The sequence below is a fragment of the Gavia stellata genome, chromosome 6, assembly GCF_030936135.1.
Source record: "Gavia stellata isolate bGavSte3 chromosome 6, bGavSte3.hap2, whole genome shotgun sequence".
Lineage (NCBI taxonomy): Eukaryota > Metazoa > Chordata > Aves > Gaviiformes > Gaviidae > Gavia > Gavia stellata.
In genome coordinates, this window is record NC_082599.1 from 14,791,467 (window position 1) to 14,805,271 (window position 13,805).

Here is a 13,805-nt window from a genome sequence, read left to right on the forward strand (position 1 = left end):
TTTGTGGGGCAAAGACAAAGGCCAGAAACCAGCTTGCTCCATACAGTTTCCCTTTTTTCTTATCTATTTCTATATCTGGAGTGCACACCACCTGCCCAGCTATCTAGGCTAGGCTGGGACCCTGTGGGTAAGGTGTGCTTCCTCAGAAATGAGAGATTTAAATGCCTGAGATCAAACCAGATGTAAAAAAAAAAAAGTCTTCTACTTCTGAAATGTGCACAGTTTTATTGGAACATATTCATAGTACAGTTTGGGTTGGAAGGGACCCTCAAAGATTATCTAGTCCAACTCCCCCTGCCATGGGCAGAAACATCTTTCACTACATCTAGTTGCTCAAAGCCCTGTCCAACCTGACTTTAAACACTTCCAATGATGAGGCATCCACAAATTCTCTGGACAGCCTGTTCCAGTGTCTCAGCACTCCCATTGTAAAAAATTTCTTCCTTATATAAAATCCAAATCTACCCTCTTTCAGTTTAAAACCATTGCACCTCATTGTGTCACTACAGGCCCTGGTAAAAAGTCTTAGTCTTTCTTATAAGCCCCCTTTATATCTTGAAAGGCTGCAACATAGTCTCCCCAGAGCCTTCTGTTCTGCAGGCTACAAAATCCCAGCTCTCTCAGCCTATTAAATTATGTGGGTCTGAGTGCACTTCCCAGGTCTCAGCTATAAGTGAGCCACCCCACTTATCTTCAGGATCGCCAGAGTGCTTAAATCAGATGGCATTACCTGCCTGGTTAGCCTTTCTGAGATTGGCCAGAAACAGAGTATCACATGCCCTGGAAAAGCTACAGAGCAAACAGGGAAGTCAATTATTTTTAAATGACACTGAGGTCAGGCAGCCAATGAATGCAAGGTTTTGAAGTTGCAATTTCAACGTGGCATCTTAAACCTCACTGCGTTCTATTTTAATTAAGTAGTTTTATTGACCCTAACCTGTTGCTCATTTGTGAAATGTAAAAGTATGCAAATATGTCTCCCACATCTGATGTTGCTTCTGCATTGCTTATGAAGAAGTAAGCAATTACAATTAAATTCTGCACTAAATGAACACAGCTACAGCTCAAAGTCTGTTCCCGTTCCAAAAAGGCGGGGTTTTGTTTGGTTGGGTTTGGGTTTTTTTACATGGAACACTTCTGAATTCTTCATTATTTTTTTCAAAAAGACTCTGACATATATCATTCGCTTTAAAGTTTATTAATATATTTCTCATGCAGTTGCATTCTTAAGGCAAAAAGATCAAAAGGATAGATAGGTTCAGAGCACAAGCTGTAAACTAGTTAGATTTCAAGATGATTGACAATATTTGAATCCTGTTCTGACAAACTATACAAATGACTAAAGAAGAAGGATTCTTCAGTTGACTCTTTTAAATAAATTTCTACCACAGGACTAGACATATCCTATGGCAAAGGGGAGGGTTTGGGCTCTGCACAGCTATGCAGCCACGATCGTGTCTCACAAAGCAAAAGCACGTACAACAGCCTGAACATAGCTTCTTTTTCTTCCCTCCAGTAAATCCAGGTGCATGGTCCTACTACTACTCTTTTATCCCCCAGTTCGGTTTCTATCTACTCGACCTCTGTGTGGATCCTTTCCTCCAGCCATGTAATCTCCTGATAGTTCACCAGCACAGTTAATTTGGGCAACAGAAATGCAACACATGGCCATATCAGTGGAGTCTATGCACAGTGTTGGAACACATAATTTATATTTCCTACATGATATAGAACTTCCTTTTGCTTAATTATTAAAAGCTATATAATATGTCAAGACATGCAGTAGTTCATGAGCAAACTGTTTTTTCTGTGGCCAGCAGTTACTTGGATGCTTGCAGAGCACCCAATTTATACATGAAAAGGAACTAGTTTGTCTTCTTAGGTCAACAAGTTGATCACTTCACCTGCCAGAATCTTTCATAGTAGTATTTTTTATTTTCTTGTGGGAAAAGAAAAAAATTCACAAGAACTAGAATCCCTCATCAATTTAATGTTGAGTGTGTTGTATTGTTCTATAGAATTTTATATGGTGGTTCAAAAGGTTACACAGCTCTTATCACTTGATATTAAAACCTCCAGTGCTTTTTAATAATTTCTGTGAGACCCTTCTGGCTTCAGTTCTCTTGCAGTGTATAAGCCTTCCTGGCAACACTGAAGCAAGACAATATCTGACTTAATGTCAGAACATTTCCCCCATTGAAATTTACCCAAATATTCATTTCATCTCTATTCTTGGTGTTTACATGCATCAAATATTTGAAGACAGTTATCATGTTCCTTCTTATGTGTCATTTAGTTAACCTACAGTATACATATTTTGCTCCTTTAATCTTTCTTCATAAATCAGTTTCTCTATACCCCTTAATTATGCACGTTAGTCCTCTCTGAACTCCCTCCAATATCAAAACTTTTGTTTATTCTTTCAGATCCTTTGCTTTAAAAAATTTCATAATTTCAAATTTATTTAGGCTCACAAGGGAAATGCCAAAAATAATATAATAACATTTGATACAAATAAATTATAATAATTAATAATGCATTTTCAGCATCTAGAAAACATACCCAAATAAAGCTAATGTATATTACAAGTTATTCCCCCTTTTCTTTGGCAATTTGTGTTGGATTTTTGTAGTGCAACACAGTGGAACTTTACTTCACTAAAAGTCAGGATGGCATTTATTTTAGCTAACATCAAGGTTCTGCAGTTTTCTAATCTCAATACGTAGAGCCCAGCTGACCTATTTTAGATTGCTACTTCAGAATGAGATGTATCAGAGTGTTGACTACACTGACTGTGAAGAGAGTCTAAGATGCTCAGAACCCCAGCTCACCTGAACCTGCGCTGTCAGAGGTCTACATACATAGACTTCCGTATTAAGCCAGGTGAATCCCACCCTCATGTCATCTTCAAATCACATCATTACTTGAAAAAATATGAGAGGAACAAAGGAAGTTCACTACTCTATAGCATAAAATAGTTCTTCCTCCAAACCAGGTTAGTCAAAGTAGTGCATTTACCTGGGGATAGCCAGGGTTTTTAGTGTGAGATGCAGCTTTCTGTGTAACTGCAGTCTAGACAATGCAGAGATGGGAAAGTTCTCAGTAATTAGATATCAAGACCCCCAAGGCATTAAATCATTCTCTCAAGGAACAGAGTACTTGAGAAGTTAGCATCAGAGTCAAAATTTACAGAGACACACATACACACAATATAATTAGAAGATTAAGGTAAAATTAAGATACTGCCTTTGGGAAAGTCTGTCTCTTAATTGGCAGAAAGATGATTAAACCTGCCACGTCAGATACTTTTGCTAAATTGAAGATCTTAAGAGGATGAGAATTATAAATAGGAGTTTGTTTTCTTAACTCCTAAAGAAGAGCCAGTAAACTGGTAAATTTCTTGTCAAAACATCAAGATCAAAACACTGCTGTTTTTAATCAGTCCCTCCAAAAATCTTAAGGTTGGTTTTCCTTCTTAAGATAACACATTGTTCCTTAGGGAAATATTTACTTCCTAGGAGCTTCTGTCAAACATTTTTTTCCTAACCAACGAGCACAAGACTTCTAATTGGAAGTGATCTACAAAACACATACAGATGTCTTGTAATGAGTGAATGTCCATTATCTGCAATTAGCAGAGCCACCTCATTCCAACCTCAGCAGGGCTGTGCTCCTGGAAGCACAAGGAGACTGGAGAAGTCACCAAACAACCACAAGACTCGAGAAGTAATGCTGTGACTTCTGTGGAGCTCAGGGTCAATACAGCAATTCCTTGGAAGACCTTTTGTAATATCACTGCAAGCTTCTGAGGGAACTGCAGCAATGTAGTGAAAGATGCGCGAGTCATGCCTGTGAACAGCAGGGAGTAAGCTCAGCAAGGGGTGACAGGCCTTATTTTACTGGTAAAATATCTTCCTACAAGAAAAGTAAAGGTTTTTTTCCCTCAACAGTGTAAGACTATGACTTCTGGACATGATAAAACAATTGGTAGTGCAACATTGTTCAGGGTTCATTCAGATGTTTTGTACACCTGATGTGGGTTTTTGTGCTGCTTCCTTTATTGGACTTAAAATTAGTCCACTATTCTAACAGTAGTGACTGTCAACAACCAATCTCCTTGTGTAAGATACTGCCTTTTTCTTCTTTCTTTTCTTTGGTAACCTGTGAAGCTGTTTATGTAATAAATGACAGCAAGTCAGACCATTTAATTGAAATAAAATGCCAGAATATATTGTTTTCAGTGTTCAAAAGTCTTTCGTAGGTAGAAATAAACATAATATCTTGAAATATGTCTTGTGCTTCTTTTCAATTTCTGTTTTAAGACTAAAGAAAAAAGTGCAGAAAGGTGGAAAGAGAGACAAGAAGTAAAGATGATAACCCTCAAATATTCAGAAGACCCTGAAAGTTTCTCAAAAGTTTCACAAGAACATTCCAGTTCCTATAAAAATAAAGGGTAGTAGAAAAAAATTGTTAAAGAGAAACATAATTACTAATCTGCTATAGATATTTCCCTCTTCATTTTAGCATTTTCCATCATAAAATCAGACTCCTTGCATTAACCGCATTTTTTTTTAAATTGCCCCCTGTAAGTTAGCTTTGCAATATTCTTTCCTCCACATTTTCAGAACTGAATGATTTTTCACCTGTTTTCAGGTGAGTCCTCAGTTTCAAATACTTTAAAGCCACTCAATTTCCCTCCTTCATTCTTGCAGCTGCAGTTTTATTCTTCATTCTAGTGTCACAGTGAAAGTTGTGCTCTGCACCAGTGCTGATGCCATCTTAAAGGATGGGTCTGTGACGAAATTTGAAGTGTCCCTACTGCCAGCACACAAAATGTCCTACACTGGGTGTGCTGCACCATGTAGTGAATCTGGGTTTGTACTAATCCACTGAACTACTTGATTTCATCTGCCACTATATGAACTAGAGATCATTTCAGACTCTAGATACGGTTGGGACAAGATAAAGAATTGCATCAAATGTAGTCAGTAAATATTAGAACACATAAACACAATTTGGAAAAAACTTTACTTCCCGTTATCTCTGCCGTGGCAGAGGAATTACAAAATGCAAGTATGGCATTCAAGTAGAGGTTTAATAAAGAAAATAAACTGACCCTCAGAATCAGGAATTTGTTTTCTCTGCTTTTCTGCAAGGACATAGAGTCATATATAGAAAACAAACCTTTTAAAGAGTTTTTAATTATCATCATGAAGGGTTGGCAAAAATAAAAGTAGGCTTTGCTTTTGAACAGGGCACAGCTAGCAGTTTACAACTGAAGCTATGTTGTAGCATAGCAATGTATACTATACTAAAGTAAAGGGAGAATAAAGTGAGGTAAAAATGTGTGTTGAGCATACTTCAAGTACACTCAGAACTTCATTACTCCAAATTATAAGTGTTCAAGAATAGTAAATGGTTAACAGTGATGCAGAAGGAAATGTTAGAAGAGCAATCAAAAAGGACTCCTAAAGGATTAAAGAAAACAAAAAATAAATAAATTAGAGGGCTAAAAAACAGGTAAGAAGAGCAAAATAAAGATATTACAGAAGATTATGAAATTACAAAAAATGCTTTCAAAATATGTAAGAAAAAAAGGTCACTGAAGAAGACAATAATGCCTAAAAAGGATCATTTTTTAAGGGATGAGGCAGAAAATGGTGGAAAATTTAAACAAATTCTTCACATAGCTTCTCAGAAAGAAAAATTAGAGACAAATGGCAGACCCGTACACATACAGGTATACCTTTCCTGAGGCAGAGAGAGGAAAAAACACTGAAGTAAACAGATAATGTATCTGAAATATTACAGACAACAATCTGAACATGTATGAGAGGAAATAGTTCCTCGGTGTTAAGGCATATCCACTTCAGAATTCACAGAATGGGACAAAACCAGCACTACTCTTCACAAGAGTAATTTAAATCACTTCACCATTGAAATAACTTTTTCCTTATGCACGTTACTTTGAAATCAGCTGGGTTGTTCACATGAGTGGCAGCAGTGGAACTATGGAGAAAAGGAAGTTTTAGTGGATTTAAAGAAAAAATAGTGGAGCTGTGCAAGGAAGGGCCTGGTGCAACTCTTCTCACAGCATGTCTCTAAAAAAGCAAGAACTGTGTTCAACTCAGAGAAGTACTTTCTGACATATTTTAGTGGTATCCTTTTACTCAGGAAACTAATTTTCTTCCAGCCCAAACACAGAAATACGTGCTTATAGGAGTGATGTGTTACAAAAGCAATAGAGCATAGCTAAATTCAGCAAATTATGGAAGAATGGCTATTGCAATGAGAGTGACAGAATCTTCTAATGAAAACCAGAAGTTTCAGCTCTGAACGAAAGTGATGAACTCTGCTAGCCTGGATTTGAGTTTAAACTCCTACAAGTAGCCACCATTCTACATTACAGCTATTCATCTGTCATATTTTTAGCTACATCTATAAAGGAGTTCTGTAACTTCAGTCTAAAAAATTCAAAACACAGACACATATTTTCAGCCAAAACAAAGCCAGGACCAGCAGTAATTTCAATTCTCTTAATTAAATACTGTTTTGGCCATAAGAGTATGTGTAAAATGGATGTGGTTGTAGCCACAATGGCCAGGGATATATAGGGTTTATAGGGTGAAGAAGTTGCTGAGGAAGAGTTTGCATGCCTAAAAGATTGTGTTTTCTTCCAGCTGTAGTGTTTCCTGTAGCAAAAGTATTTCTCTTTCCTTCCTAATCTTACTCTTCCCTAAAAATCTTAGGTTGAGAAGCAACAAGACAGCTCTGAAATCTTTCATGAAAGAAGTTCCAGCAGAGCATAAACTAGAGTAATTCAACTTTGGATCCCTGAGACGGAGACGGGAGTTTTGGGAAAAAAAACCCTGCTCTGCACCTCTGCAGGAGCCCTGCTCTCTCCTGGCCTGGGCTGGAGTCTCAGCTCTGCCTTCTGGCTGAAGACAGTCCAGGAGAGGCACATCGATGTTTGCTTTCTGCTTGGTGCCTGAAAACCTAGTCCTCATCTCCTCTGGGGAGAGGTCAGTCACGTTGGCTGGATGCACCTCTCTGCATCTACGGAGAGACACTGAAAGGTACCTGCATGCTGGGAGGTGGGAAACTGGCTTGGGCTATTTGATTTCACCTTTATTCAAAGAAACAGGGCTTTGAGCTTTCTTACAAAGAAAGAGTTGCTTCAAAGAGAGATGACTCCACAATCAATCTTTCCACCAGAAGAATCACCCAAACTTCCAAACTTTTAACCAGACAATTGTATCAAGAGCAGTCCAAAACCAAAGTGTAAGGCAGTGATGACAAACAACTGCTAAGATATTAACTGTACACAAAGTCTGCCAGCCTACAGGTCAGTTTTAACCTGATATTTTTTAAATCCTCGGTGTTGATCAAAATAACTTGCAAACACAATAGCTGCAAAGTAAATAAATACCTAAGCAAAACTCTGTGTCTTCTGTCCACTCAGATACAAAAAGTACGTGTTTCTAGCCTGCGAAGTAAAATAATAAGTACGAACTGTGTGTCTACAGACAAGCATTATTCAGAAGAAGCATTGTTAAAGTAGTGAGCACGATTATCAAAAGCTATTCCCAATTAAAAAAAAATACAAAATCAACAGCTCTACCTCCAGAGCCAACCAGAGAAGACAAAATATTAAAATATATACCTTCCAGAGAAGATAAAATATTAAAAGAGCAAACAGAACTAGCATTTCCCTTTTCAGCCCATTAACAGCAAGTCAGTTGATCTGTAAAGGATGAGTGCATGTCTAAAAACTATAGCAACAAGAACTAACAAGACAAGGTTTTATCATCAGACTGAGCCAAAAAATTCAGGTGAAGCATTTCTTAATAAGTGCCTGAAACAAAATAAAATTAAAAGCTGAAGCTATCAAACAATCCATTTTGGTATTTCGGATATACTTTTTTTCTGATATACTTTTTCAGGACAGATTCACAAGTGGTCTAAAACATGAAAAGGTGGTCGCCTCCTTTTACTCAGTATATCCCAGGAGTTACACACTCAGCTGACCAAATCCTCATGTATTGCATTAAGTGGATGCTTGAAGCTAGCTCCACCTCCTTCATCCAAATACTACCCTGTTTTCAAGAGTAAATTTCTCTGTATTTCACCTGCTGCAGCCAATTCATTTCATACAAATAACTAATGGAGCAGAAAGATAATGTACGTAAAAAAGCTTGAAAATTCACCTGACTGAGAGACCGATTGGCTTTATTCCTTGGTACAATCATCATTTTTGTTTCTACAGAAGATTACAACTTCTGCACAAGGACTGAAAGATATCCTCAGAACTCACTGTTTTTGTGGGAGTGCAGAGACTGAAATATTTGAGTATAACTCACTCAAACTTTATGTGAGTGCCCTCATTACTGAACTGTGAGACTACTAGCTCTTCTTCCTCTTCCAGTTAGTGAAATTTGCTTCACCCCACCCCATGTTATACACCATCTCCTTGCTATCTAGTTGTCTTTTATTTAATACAGTACTTTCTGCTAGAATTTCACTTACAGTTTGGTTTTGGTTTTTTAATTTGCCAAAAACCTGAGAAGAAAATTTATTTTGGGTTAATGTGTAAATAGTTTATGCAACTGTCAATGAGCCAAAAAACCAGATGCTTTATAGAGAACTGACCTCTTCTGTATCATGCCCCTTTCTTCTTCTTAATTATTCTCTCTGTTCTATTGCAAGATTTTAGTGAAAACACTATTAATATAAAATGAGTATATTACAAAAAGAGCAAAGGTAAAAATTTGTTCAATTAGAAAGCTGCTTCTTAACTCACATGTGAACTGTAGATCTTCATGAACTCTTCATCCCCTGCTGAAAGGGAAGGTTGAAATTGGGAGATAGGTTGCACTTTTTAGTGGGCATTTTTGGTTTTTCCATTAGTTTAAAAGCTTTCTATCTGCTTAATTGAGCTAATTAGTACCATTTGTGGGACACAGCAGAGAAGCCATGATTTTCTCCTTCACTCAATGGTCACAAGAGTGTGTGGGGGAGACCAAAGTCTAGAAGGATATCTGTGATTGTCACCCATTCTCATTACCTGTTTCCATTCTAAGTAACATCAGTGCAGAGTTTTATATTATGTGAATGAATATTTAAAGTGAAATTATAGCTTTCAGTGGCAAATTACAACTAGATGTGACCAAGAGAGGATTAAGCCCATCATTTTGCTTAAGAGCTCAGATGGTTGGAGTAATTGGATGATAGCTGTAGGGCATCCTTTTGGTCTATAATTAGGTCATTTCTTTCTCATCCCCTCACAGTGTGTATAATTACAAATTAATTTGAAATCCCACTGTGAGTAAAGAAAATCAGTTTAATATAATGGAAGTGCAAAAGCCACAGGATATTATTATTTAAAAGATTTTTAGTGTTTATGCCAAAATACTCAGTCTGGCCCAAAACCATATCCCTACGGACTGCAGGGCTCATGTTTGGTTTCATTTTAACTTTTATACGGACATGGATAAATATTCTCCCTTAAAATAAATGATCTTTCATAGCACCACACTTTGCTGTAGCATCTGTCAGCAGGAGTCAACAGCACAAAAAGTTGGGGAAAAAACTGAAAACCAGTCATGAGAGTTTTGATAGGCAACAGTACTGTCAGAGGACTCACAGGCAGCTCTAAAGAAGGTGATCTAGTCAGCCATTTTATTTGTTAGTCCTGCCATTGTTTGCTTGCCATTTAAAATGTATTTTTCTGCTTTTACCCTGAAAGCATGAAGTGCTGCACACCCCTAGCTAGCATACCTGCTCCTGTGTGCTGCAGGAGCTCACCCATTTCATCTCCTGGCTGAGGTATGCTGCTGGCAAGTTTTGCTTCCCTTCCTTTATCACAACATTGTGGTCGGATGCGTTAGACCTCCTGCCTGCCTTAATGCTGATACAGGTAAAAACACGCACTCCTGACAAACGGATAACCCCAACCAGATCCACAGAGACAATGTTTTGACTTGCTGAACTTCCTGTTTCACTCAAGGGACAAACGTGTTTTCATCTCTCCCCAGAAATCTTGAAAAGGATCGGTGAGAGGGTCCCAGGTGTGATCTGAGCACCGGCGATGTCGACAGCGAGCCGGGGGCCACGTGGGGTGTGCAGTTGGGGGGGAAGAGCAGAAGAAAAGACCCTCGGTGCCGAGAACAAGGGTATCAAGATTTGATCGTATTTGTAGGTGTGTTGTAGAAACTGTAGAACATCCCATGCCGTTAGCATGATAAGATTAGAGTTCTGGCAGAAAAAAAAGAAAAAAGGAAAGAGAGAAAAAAAAGAAAGGAACCGCTTAGATATAAGTTCCAAAGTTCATTAAGAGGGTTCTTTATTGCATAGCTCCAAAGCTAAGATGTGCTGGGGCATGTGGAAAAATAAGGAGGTGTTAAAAAGCTACCAAGCTTCTTAGTTTTCAAAAAGAGTTCAAAGTCCTAGTCTTGGATTATTCACGCTGTGACCTCCAGGCCTATTTGTGATGCCATAAAAACTGTATTCAGGAAGGAAGGAAGAGATTATCAAAAAGGAAAGAACTTCTTTTTAATCTAATAATGTCTTGATAGCAAATATCTTTTTCTTTTACATAAAACCTTTCATTTGAGGATCTCAACATACTTTTTAGATTAAAAAAAATAAAAAATCACAGCAACATGGGAAAAACCTGGAGCAACCAGCCAGAAGGAAGAGGTAGAGAAAGAGACTTAGATGCACTTATTGCTCACAGGAGAGATATGAGACGATAAGGTAACCTAGTCTTCTCATCCCAGAAAAAAAAAAAATAGACATGCTAATAGGATATATCCAGCAGGATGTTTCTGGAGTGGTTATGTCACCCTGTAATTTTTGAAACCAGAAGACATGTGGGACATGGTTTAGTGGGCATGGTGGTGTTGAGTTGATGGTTGGACTTGATGATCTTACAGGTCTTTTCCAAACTTAGTGATTCTGTGATTCTGTGATACTTTAAAATGTCCACATGGAACTGAATAGGTAAAACATTTATTTTTACAATTTTCCTTAGAAAATATTTTTTAAAAATGCCAAGAAAAAAAGTCACATTTTTTCAACTAAATCTCATTTGCTACTTGGAAAATTTTGCATTACAGATTTTTCACCTCTATGTAGCTTCTAGGCCAGAAGGTACACATGAAGGTTACATGGAAAACGAATAAATATGTAGATTAAAGAATTAGCTGCTCTAATTAATTTTTTCTTGCTGTTATAATTAAAACACTATATTAATTTTAAAAACAGATTTTATGTCTGCCATACAAATAATATACTTCGGTGATTAGTCTTCTATAGGGAAATACCCATCATACAGATGTACTACTTATAGGTATTCATTTACCCTGCTATGACTTTTTAAAGTAAATTATTCTGATTAGCAGAGGCTGGAGGCTATCAGTGAGAGTTCTTATACAAAAATAAATACAAGGGCCAAACCAGAATAATTACTGGGTTGTTTAAACTCAATTTCTTAAGATTTTTTAATCTCTCTAAACCACAATGAAAAAATGGGTGGTCTCAAATTAGCTTCTAGATAATAGAGTTTAAATTATGTGAGTAGTGAATTAACTCATTTCCCTCTAAGCCTTTACAACTCTTTGTTTGCTATGTAAATAATTCATGACATTTTATTTATACCAGATTAGTGGGAAATAGAAACCCATAATATGAAATTTTCCTTCTTTTCTTATTATTCTCTATGCCTTAATGCTAATAACAACAAATATTCCGTTGACATATGCATTTATAAGATAGAAAAACATTTATCCCTGCTGTAAAGTTGCCCTATAATCATTCCTCTGTTCAGGAATATACTAATGCACTTAGAGCAAAGAAATCCTGCTCACACTTTACCCACACTCCACCCCTCAGGATGCTACCAGAGTGGTGCAACATTCAACTCAAACCTCAAAACCACTTGAATAAAACCTTAGTTTGATTTGCTCCTGACCCTCAGGCCATGCTTACAACAGTTCATGAATACAACTTGAGGTTTTGTACGCATCTGGGAAATCTGCGGTCTCTCAACCCTTAAAGTTTCCCAGGTGGTATTCTTCCCACTTCCTTCCACCTTTGCTTGGTTCAGATGCCTGGGGAAAAAGGATGACGATGGTAATTTAGAAATATAGCTCCTAAAAATGTTCTGATGTGGTAAGGAGTGAGAGGACATTACAAAAAAGAGCTGAATGGAGGATGGCAATTTCATTTGCAGCAAATGTGAAACGTTATATTCCTTTGTGTTCCACATTAGAGTTAAAAAACCCTATGAACATTTTTCCTAAAACACAGGATTGTGGTAGAGAACTGTTTTCAACAACTGATATCAGTGAATGAAGGAGGTCTAAAAGTGTGGGAGGCTCAGCTACAAGTCCCTGATCTGCCTGATAGGAATGGTTATTTTCAGTGTATATCTATCTGAACCAGGACTTTTTCCATTCATGGCACTGCCCTAACCACCCACCATAAATCCTGGGCATTGGTCCTCACTTCAGTGGAATCTTCTTCTCAGAACTATTTTACTTTTGGCACATATTACTTCCCCAGTCACTCTATGCTGTTCTGAGGCAGATTTTCTACAGTGTTTCTAGGGGGAACCATTTCAATAAACTACTCGAAGAATTAAACCAGATTTTAACAGAATGAAAGTGATTTTCCAACTTAAAAGTCATGATAGTCACCTCTATGATCATATACTGAAACCTCAGTAAAATCTTGATTCCTTGGTCAGGAGTGGAACAGAATTTACTAGTCTACCACGAAAGATGCTAGAGGTCATAACACTTTCCTAGGACATGTGAGTTTAAACATTCACTGGCGTGACTGAATCCTCTATCCCAGTGCTGATCCAACCCTGAGTCACTGCGTAGAGCAAGACCATTTCCTCCTCTGTTGGAATTCTAACCTCTTTTCCTCTCTGCTTTTCCTTCAAGTGCTTGAAATTAAATACTTCGCATTGGGCTAGGTGGTCAGTTCCTGTTAGAGTATTTTATTTTCAGTTTTACCTTCATTAAGGAAATGTTATTCGTTTTCAGTAACATGCCATTCATTTTTGCCATGGGCCCCTTAACCTATTATTCTATACCAGCAACACAAAGGAGGAGACCCACTCCTTGTGCCATCTTCTTGTGGGCGGTAATACAGTAAAATGTATGTGATGCCTCATTACTCCTTACAGAAAGAAGAGTCTTTGCTTGTCCCTGTACCTGATCTACTCATAAGGATATTGGAGGTAGGTAATGAGGAAGACTTATATAAGTGTGTATGAGTACCGTGTACCCTCAGTACCAATATATATTTGGTAAGGCTAATTTCAGATAAAATAAACCTAATTTCAGATAAAGTTACTATTCTTGACAATGTCCCATAAGATTAATGCCCAGTCTTTGCTCTGAGGTAAAATTTCAGGTAAATTTTGCCAAGACATAGTACCCTATAATTATTTTTAAAGGTGTGATTCAAAATTGAGACCCAGCCCACCTCTCCCATTTCCTCCAGGCTTAGATATATCATAGTAGCTTTTCACAAGCACAAAAATGGCATGCTGTTGTTTGCCTACAGGAACACTTCCCTGCCCTCTATATAGAATACTCTATATAGAAGCAAGAGCTTCTATGTTCTTTCTTTCATTGTAGAAAGGATTAGAAGAGTACCTAGACATTCTTGCCTTTCAAGTGTAGTAATATGGTTTTGACTTCAAGCAGGAGTGATTTTAGTTACCAGACCTTGTGGCTGCAAATGAACATACATCAGCTGTTATCTTGGGATTAGACAAGGTTTGGGATGCA